Source organism: Chenopodium quinoa, unplaced genomic scaffold (assembly GCF_001683475.1).
Source record: "Chenopodium quinoa cultivar QQ74 unplaced genomic scaffold, ASM168347v1, whole genome shotgun sequence".
In the NCBI taxonomy this organism is placed as follows: Eukaryota; Viridiplantae; Streptophyta; class Magnoliopsida; order Caryophyllales; family Amaranthaceae; genus Chenopodium; species Chenopodium quinoa.
Window position 1 is genome coordinate 3,423,620 of NW_018743979.1, and position 8,322 is coordinate 3,431,941.

Here is an 8,322-nt window from a genome sequence, read left to right on the forward strand (position 1 = left end):
GGCGGCTCCGCAAGTTCGTGATGAAATCGAACTCGACTCCATGGCTGGGTGGATTTAATAACTCAGATGAACCCTTCTTGTCATGAACGTTTTCGCGTTGATAGAGCTTAAATCCCCCGGGGCTAAAACGTATGTAGAACAAATATGGTTTTCAGAAAAATCGTAGGAAGCTAACAACGAGAAAAAATAAAGCAGAACCACTGGAAAAATTTGAGGAGTGCCGTGCCACGGCAAGGAATACCGTGTCACAGTATTTTGTGCCTTGCCACGGCAATTTTGCCATTGCCCGGTACTAATTTTTTTTTAGTAGTGCCTCTTTTTTTTCAATCGCAATCAGCTTATTCAATTTTTCCTACGAGGCTAACCTAAATACGACGTTAAAACTTCAATGCATATGCAACGATGCCAAATTAATGACAAGAATACGATTCAAGAATCTTTCAAGTCTCATCCACTCATCTCAATTAAATACCGATCACTCAAATCGATAAATAACTAAGAATCCTCCCTAGTGGAGTCGCCAAATTGTAAGCGTCGTTCGATGCGCGCCTACTTAATCATGTGTGAATATGCTTGGCAATAATAGAAAGTGGGAATTGACATTATACAATTACGGACAAGGAAAGTAGGGAGCTGCTAATAAGTTTTTAAGGAACTTGTAAACCGTTCACGGATCATTTAAGGCAACCACGAATAAGGGACAACAAAAGGCAACAACGATTGACCCGTAAAGGTTACATTCCATTCATAATCCATGAGATTACTAACTCCACATGGTTTGGAACCACGAAAGGAGGATCGAGGATGATGGTACGAAGTGAGTCATGAAATCACATTCGCTTGTATTTGCCTCTACTCGATTTTATGGTGAAAAGTAATTCCTGCGATCTCAAAGGCATACAAAAAAAGACTCAATTTGCTCCAAAATAATATTAGGCTAAATTGTTTGAAAGTTAATGCAACATATAATCCTAAATGTTGTGATCACTAGATTAAACAACAAGATTAAAAGGATCATAAACCGATCGTCCAAATTATCTGATTAAGAATTATATTCAATTACGTATTACCTTTAACATGCAACATATTGATCAACAATAACAATAGAATAACAATAACATTGGAAGCAATTTAACCATAAATCTAACGATTCAAAATATGACAAACATGACAAAAAATCGTTAGATATATAACAGGAACAAAAGAAACATGATTCCTTACTTTGATTGCATTTGATTGCAATTATAAAACAATAAACACGTTACTAACTTCAAGGAAATGATAATAAAATGGAAATTAAATCAAATAAAAGTAAAGTTGATTTGGGCCAAACCCTCAAACAGTTCTACCTTTCACGCCTTAGTTTGAGAATAGAATTTCGGGTAAAGTACTGACTCCGGGGAGTGCTTAAGGGACGAATTGTGAGAATAAGGAGGGCAATTATTTAGGCTTAGAGTATAAGAGAGAATTATTTGGTGCCCTGAGACTGTGAAATCAACCTTGTATTTATAGAGAAAATGAGAGGGGTGAGATCCGAAACCCTAAAAATGAGACTCCGCAAAAAAAAAAAAAAAATTGTCACGCCACGGCATTTCTGCTGTGGTACAGTAAAGGCTGCCGCGGCACGACAATTCTGTTGTGGTACAATAATTGTGACGTGGCTCGTCAGTGAATTATATCATTTTAGAAGGTCAAAGCGTGTTTAAAGATAAAACTGAGTCAAGAAAATTGTCGTGTTACGGCAATGCCTACCGAGGTACAACAAGGCCTGCCGTGGTGCGACATTTTTGCCATGGCACGACAGATAAATTTTTCTGGAATTCCGTATAAAATCATTTTTATCTTTTATTTTACATTAAGTACGAGATAATTGGGCGTCGTTTCAGCTATTTCGGACTTATTTCAGGTTTAGGGTTTAATATTTATTAACCGACCTTAATTAATAAATAAATAAAAATAGATTAAAATGCTTTAGGCTGATATGAGGGTTGGACTATGCTTTAACTAAATACTTGGACTGATTTGTAGACTGTGTTTGAGTGAAAATGGATTTTAAGCACTCCTGAGATTAAATACTCGACTCGACCAATAATGGCAATAAAAGGTTGTTCATCATCGGGTTTGGTTTTGGGGAGACATTTTTAGGGCGTCTATAGAGTCCCATATTGATAAAAGTTAAGAGAGTCAAACACTTTATAAGGCTAAGGGGCTAAACCTCCTATTGCCATATGGTTTTTTGATGGAACCTCCTTTGGTCTTCTGAAATGGACACTCTCTCTTGGTTTGCAGGTGCGGCCTAGACCCGTATTGAACTTGGTATCAGAGCCAGACCCATGGTTTGGGATCTTTAATGGCTTGAGTGTATTGCTAGACCCATGGTTTGGGGACCTTTAATGGCATTAAGTATGTTGGTTCAAATTGAAGTGGATCATGATCCTTGAGTTAAAGGGACCTTACATGTGAGGGCGAGTGTTGAAGTATATCTTACAAAATAACTCATGTAAGCGTCCCATATTGATAAAAGTTGAGAGAATTAAAATACTTTATAAGGCTAAGAGAAAGTGAACACTCTCTCTTAATTTGCAGGTGCGGTGGCACAAAACTGTGTTTAACAGGTTGAGATTAAACAAAATATTTATGCATGCATGAATGCAAGATCATATAATCTGAAATAAATGACTGCGCCTCTAAATCTCGATCTTTGGTAAGACCCATTAAAATAATTGGGATTGATAGGTGTCACAATTGTAGAGGTCATTGATAATATTTCAATCTACTTTTTAATTTTTCCCAATTGTTGGATTATTGTTAGTTAGTTTATGTTTTTAGTAAGATACATGTAACTTAACAAGTGACATAATTAGGTGGAGAGCTAAACAATGATCACGAATTAGGAATCGGGGAGCAGCTACATGCATTGCAGTATATGCCATGTGCTTATGATTAGTGGTAGGAGGCAGATTAATTCAGAATTAAGCTTACAAACAAAGTTAAGACTTGTATGATCCTGATCAAGATTGTTGCAATCTATTTATTATCTGATAATTCAATTCGATCTCATTGTTGAACTATCAATTATTAGATGTTTTAATGTGCTTAATTAGAACTATAATAATAGGTTATTTCTTAGCTTGCAATGAAGGTATTGTTTGGCACTATGACAGTAGCTTTTTAAGTATCTTATAAAATTATGTTTATTTGAAAATTTTACATACAAAAGATGTAGTTTTTGAAGTTACTTCCTTCGTAGTTTAAATAAATGAAACGTTCCCTTGTGCATATATGCCAATGGTATACTGTAACTGATAATATCTATAATTATCAATTGTAAAAATTATAACAATTGAATATTAATAAACTACTTATTGGGACAATTCCAACAAGTACCCACAAGACTATGTTTATTCTTATGTATAAATCACAAATAAATCACAAACATTAGTCAAAGTGTATTAGTTGAATAACATTTCATTTATTAAAATACGGAGGGAGTATCTTTTAGAGGTCATTTGGTTGGACCTTTTGGAATGGATTAGTATGGAGTTAGCTTAGGGTCCATTCCATTTGCATTATTATTTTATTTGGGCATCAGGCATTTTTAAAATGACATCTCAAATCAAAAGGGTTCTAACTCCACCCAATCTCCCTAGAATCCCTAACCCACCTTATCCCATAAAATTCACAATCCATCACTAGTAGAAAATTTGAAATAGGCACCCCCCCTTTAGCACCGGTTCTTGAAAATCGGTGCCAAAATAATTGGGCGGGATTGGAAATTTCAGAGTTGGCACCAGTTCCAACCTAAACCGGTGCCAAATCCTTTATTTAGCACCGGTTCGAACCGGTGCCAACTTAAAAAAAAACAAAAGACATCAAAGATTTGGCACCAGTTCTCCTTAAACCGGTGCCAACATTACTTTATAGCACCGGTTTGAACCGGTGCCAATTAAAAAAAAAACCCGGTTTACTACGTCTTCTTCGCTTCAATTCATTCAATTTTCGTTCCCACGCTTTCCCTCTTCCAGCTTTCTCACGCTTTCCCTCTTCGAGCTTTCCCACTTCCATTGAACCCTCTGCTTCTGCACGCACCACGTCACTTTCTTCTCTTCCATTGAAGCGCATCCACCTCTCCTCCATTGAAGCATCCACCTTTCGTCCATTGAAGCATCCACCTCTCCTCCATTGACCCAGCTTCGAGGTAACGTACTCCATATCCACCTTTCCTCCATTCACTTATCTTACTCTATTAAATTAAAACCCATTGTTGGGTTTTTTGAGGAATTGGTCTTTAGTTTAATAATTGTAACTTTCTTGTAATCTAGGGTTTGTCAATTGCTACGTACTGACTCCATTAAACGCGCAAGGCTTCCCCTCCATTAAACGCGCACGACTCCCCCTCCACAAATGTAAGTCCTTATTAGTCTTATTTGCTATTGTTGTTGTTGTTTGCTGCTGTTTCTAGTTTAGTAACGTACCTAGGGGTGTTGGGGTTGCATGCTTGTTCAGGTGTTGTTGGGGCTGTCTTGCTCCTTCTGGTTTTGTAGTACCAGCATAAGCAAATAGACGGGGAAGGTTGGCCATTTCCCTAGTACCTTCCGTGTATACACTTGCATCAATCAAAATCAGTTTGCTGACCTGATGCATGAGGAGAGTTTATTTTTCTTGCTTGTCTTGTGCTGTTGGGGCCGTCTTGCTCTTTCTAGTGTTTTCTGCTCCTATTTGTCAGAGTGAATGTTTGGTTTGCCTCTTTGTAGTGATGTTGGGCTGCTGTTGTTTCTTTGGCTGCTGATGGTTTTTGTTTGTGGTGTTGGGCGTTAGGGGGTGTTCATTGGCAGATTGCTTTTTGCTTGGGGTTAGGTGTTACTTTCTTAGGCTTGTTTGTTTGGCTTGGCTTGGTTTGTTAGGTTCTTGCCTTTATTTTGTGGCAGTTGTGTTTTTTTGTTGTTGTAGGCCTAGTTGTTAGGTTACTTGTATAGGTGGGTGTTTTGGATTGTTGTGAGGGTTGGTTTTATGCTCTTAGCTAATTAGTCTTTGTATCTTTTGAGGGCTTGCCCCTATTTTTTGTTATTATCCATTTCTCATACTTACTAACTTTTGTTTTCTGTTTTGTTTTTTCTTTTTGTGTTTTTATAGATTCATATGTGAGTTGAAGCACATGTTTATAAGCTTGAAGACTACACATTCAGCTCAAGTGAGAAGTTAGAAATAATACATCCATTATACTTGCTATATTGGTATGAATTATAAACTTCTCTAAGCTATATATATTTCTTTCTCTTTATTGTTTTAATAAAAGTTTTTTCATGCTATTACAACTTATGTATTATATAATGACAAATAAATACAACATTAAATATATGAAATGGTTGCATCATCATATGCCTAGATACCCGTTCAAGGCTTTGTCATTAAGAGAAAGTCTTGAATTGTCCCCGGTTGGGCTTGTTCTTGAACGTATACTCTCACTTAGGTGGTGAATGTATGTCTTTTTTTTCGATTTTAAGGAACATTTTGGCTTACCATTTCCTCGATCACCATGTTCTCTGGGTACATATGTGGGTAAGTAATTACCTACGTCGTGTACTTGGAGAACTGGGGGGAAATGCTGCCGGATTTTCCTTAAAATTGAAAAGTCGACATACATTCACTAGTGAGAGTAAACATTCAAGGATGGGTTAGGTTGGAGTGATAACGACCCTTCATAAGCATATATGCATTTTTGTATCTATATGAATGTTATATGCATGGTGTGTGTTTGAATTTGATTTATATATATAATAGATGTAGCAATTATACATTATTCGTAATATGTTACCATGTTTAGAGACAATTTATTTAATGGAGAAGGATCGTGGCTGAATGTATGGTAGACGTGATACATTGGAATTCTTTGATGGGGTTCAAGAGTTTTGCGAGAGGGCTTCATCTTATCATCGCAGAATGGGTTTCGAGTGCCTTTATTGTCCTTGTGTTGATTGTAATAATGTGAAGGTGGTCAATAGTGTTGATATCATTAGAGATCATGTAGTTTGTCGTGGGTTTAAGCTTAAATACCATGTGTGGATTTAACATGGTGAAGAAGAAGAGTACAGTGGGGATGTTATTGGGAATCATGTGCATGATGATAGAAGCAATGACATTCGTGTGGACGAGGAATACAAGAATGATGAACATATTGTTGATAATGGTGCTGAGGATGGATTTGAGGATGATCATATGGATGAGGTCGAGGATGAAGGGGTGGATGAGATGATGTGTTGTTTTGAAGGTGACGTGTTTGAGTCATTATCGAAGGATTCTAAAAAGCCTTTGTATCCTGGGTGCAAAAAATACTCCAAACTATCAAGCGTGCTAACACTGTTTAACATTAAGTCGAAGCATGGGTGGACGGACAGTAGTTTTACTTCTTTGTTGACCGAGTTAAGTAAGATGTTGCCTGATGGGAATGAAAATCCTAAGTCTCAATATTACTCAAAGAAGCTAATGTGTCCATTTGGTTTGGAGTATAAGAAGATACATGCATGTCCTAATGATTGTATTCTTTATTGAAATGAATATGAACAATTGGAGGAGTGTCCACGATGTAAGAAGTCGCGCTATAAGCGCATGAGTTGCAATGTTGGTACGAAGGGACCTCCTACTAAGGTGTTGTGGTATCTTCCTATTATTCCAAGGTTTAAGTGTTTATTCTCAACCCCAACAGACGCTAAAAACTTGAGGTGGCATGCAGAGGGAAGAAAGAAAAACAGAATGCTGAAGCATCCAGCCGACTCCCCGCAATGGAAGAACCTTGATATGAAGTTTGGAGAATTTGGTGATGAAGTCAGAAATTTAAGGCTTGGTTTGTGCACGGACGAGATGAATCCATTTGGCACTCTTAGTACCCAACATAGCACATGCTGGGATGAATCCATTTGTGCACGGACGGGATGAATCCATTTGGCACTCTTAGTACCCAACATAGCACATGCCTTTCCCCTCGACTACACCGATCGACTCATGTAGTCACCCACAAGGACAAGGATAAGATGAGATACATGGAGACGATGAAGAGATACATGGAGCCGATGATGAGGTGGTTTCATATCTATTAGTTTTTGTATATTGAGTTACGTGAGATCTAACTTGGCATGATGAACTTACCGGTGCAGGGTCGTACTCTTACACATGCGTACTCGAGGGAGCTTCATAATCTAACACCGGTTGACTTTCCAAATTTACAGGTAATTTGTTTATTTCTTTGTAAATGTTCTTCATTTCCAGCAAGTGTTTCGTGTTTCTTCGTTCATGTAAAGACCGGTTTCTGTGCTATTTTTGTGCTATTATTGTCGTGTTTCTATGCTGTCATGATGTTTATGTCATGCTTTTTTTTGTGCTTGCTGCCTGCCTGCTTTCATGGTTGATGTGATGCTGCCGTTTGCCTGCTGTGATGCTGTGAGTTGTGCTGTGAGCGTGCTGTGTTGTTGCTGTTTCTGTGTTGTGAGCTATGTCTGCTGTTTCTGTGGAGCTGTGAGCTGTGCTGCCTGCTGTGATGCTGTGAGTTGTGATGTTTCTATGTTGTGTTGCTGCTGTGTCTGTGCTGTGAGCTGTGTCTGCTGTTTCTGTGGAGCTGTGAGTTGTGCTGCTGTGAGTTGTGCTGTTTCTGTGATTTGTTGCTGCTGTTTTTGTTTCTGTGTGTTGAGCTGTGAGTTGTGAGTTGTGTCAGCATGCTTCCTGCTGTGAGCTGCACTGTGAGCTGCTTCTGTGCTGTGAGCCTGTTCTATGTTGCCTGTGAACTGTGCTGCCTGCTGTGAGCGGTGTCTGTGCTCTGAGCTGTGATGTGAGCTCATTGTGAGCTGCTTCTGTGCTGTGAGCCTATTCTGTGTTGCCTGTGAACTATGCGGCCTGCTATGAGCTGTGTCTGTGCTCTTAGTTGTGTTGTGAGCTCACTGCTGTTGTTTCTGTGCTGTGAGCTGTGATGTGTACTGTGTTGCTGCATGTTGTGCCTGTTGTGAGCTGTGTTGCTGTTGGTTCTGTGCTGTGAGCTGTGATGAGCTCTTGCTGTGAGTTGTTGTGTCTGTCCATTACTGTGTCTATGATGAGCTCTTGCTGTGATTGCACAACACACGGCACAGAGGCTGTTTATTGCACAACAAATTCACCCAAAAGCAAGGCAAAAGTACAACAAAAACACACGGCATAGAGGCTGTTTTTACAGCAGCTATGATTCCTTTATTAGAGGTTGTTACATGCTTAAAACTCAACCAAAATACCTTAACATAATCATAAAATCGATTTTGTTTTATAATTTTGTTTTTTGGTGTGGGCGTTGTTCATAATCGC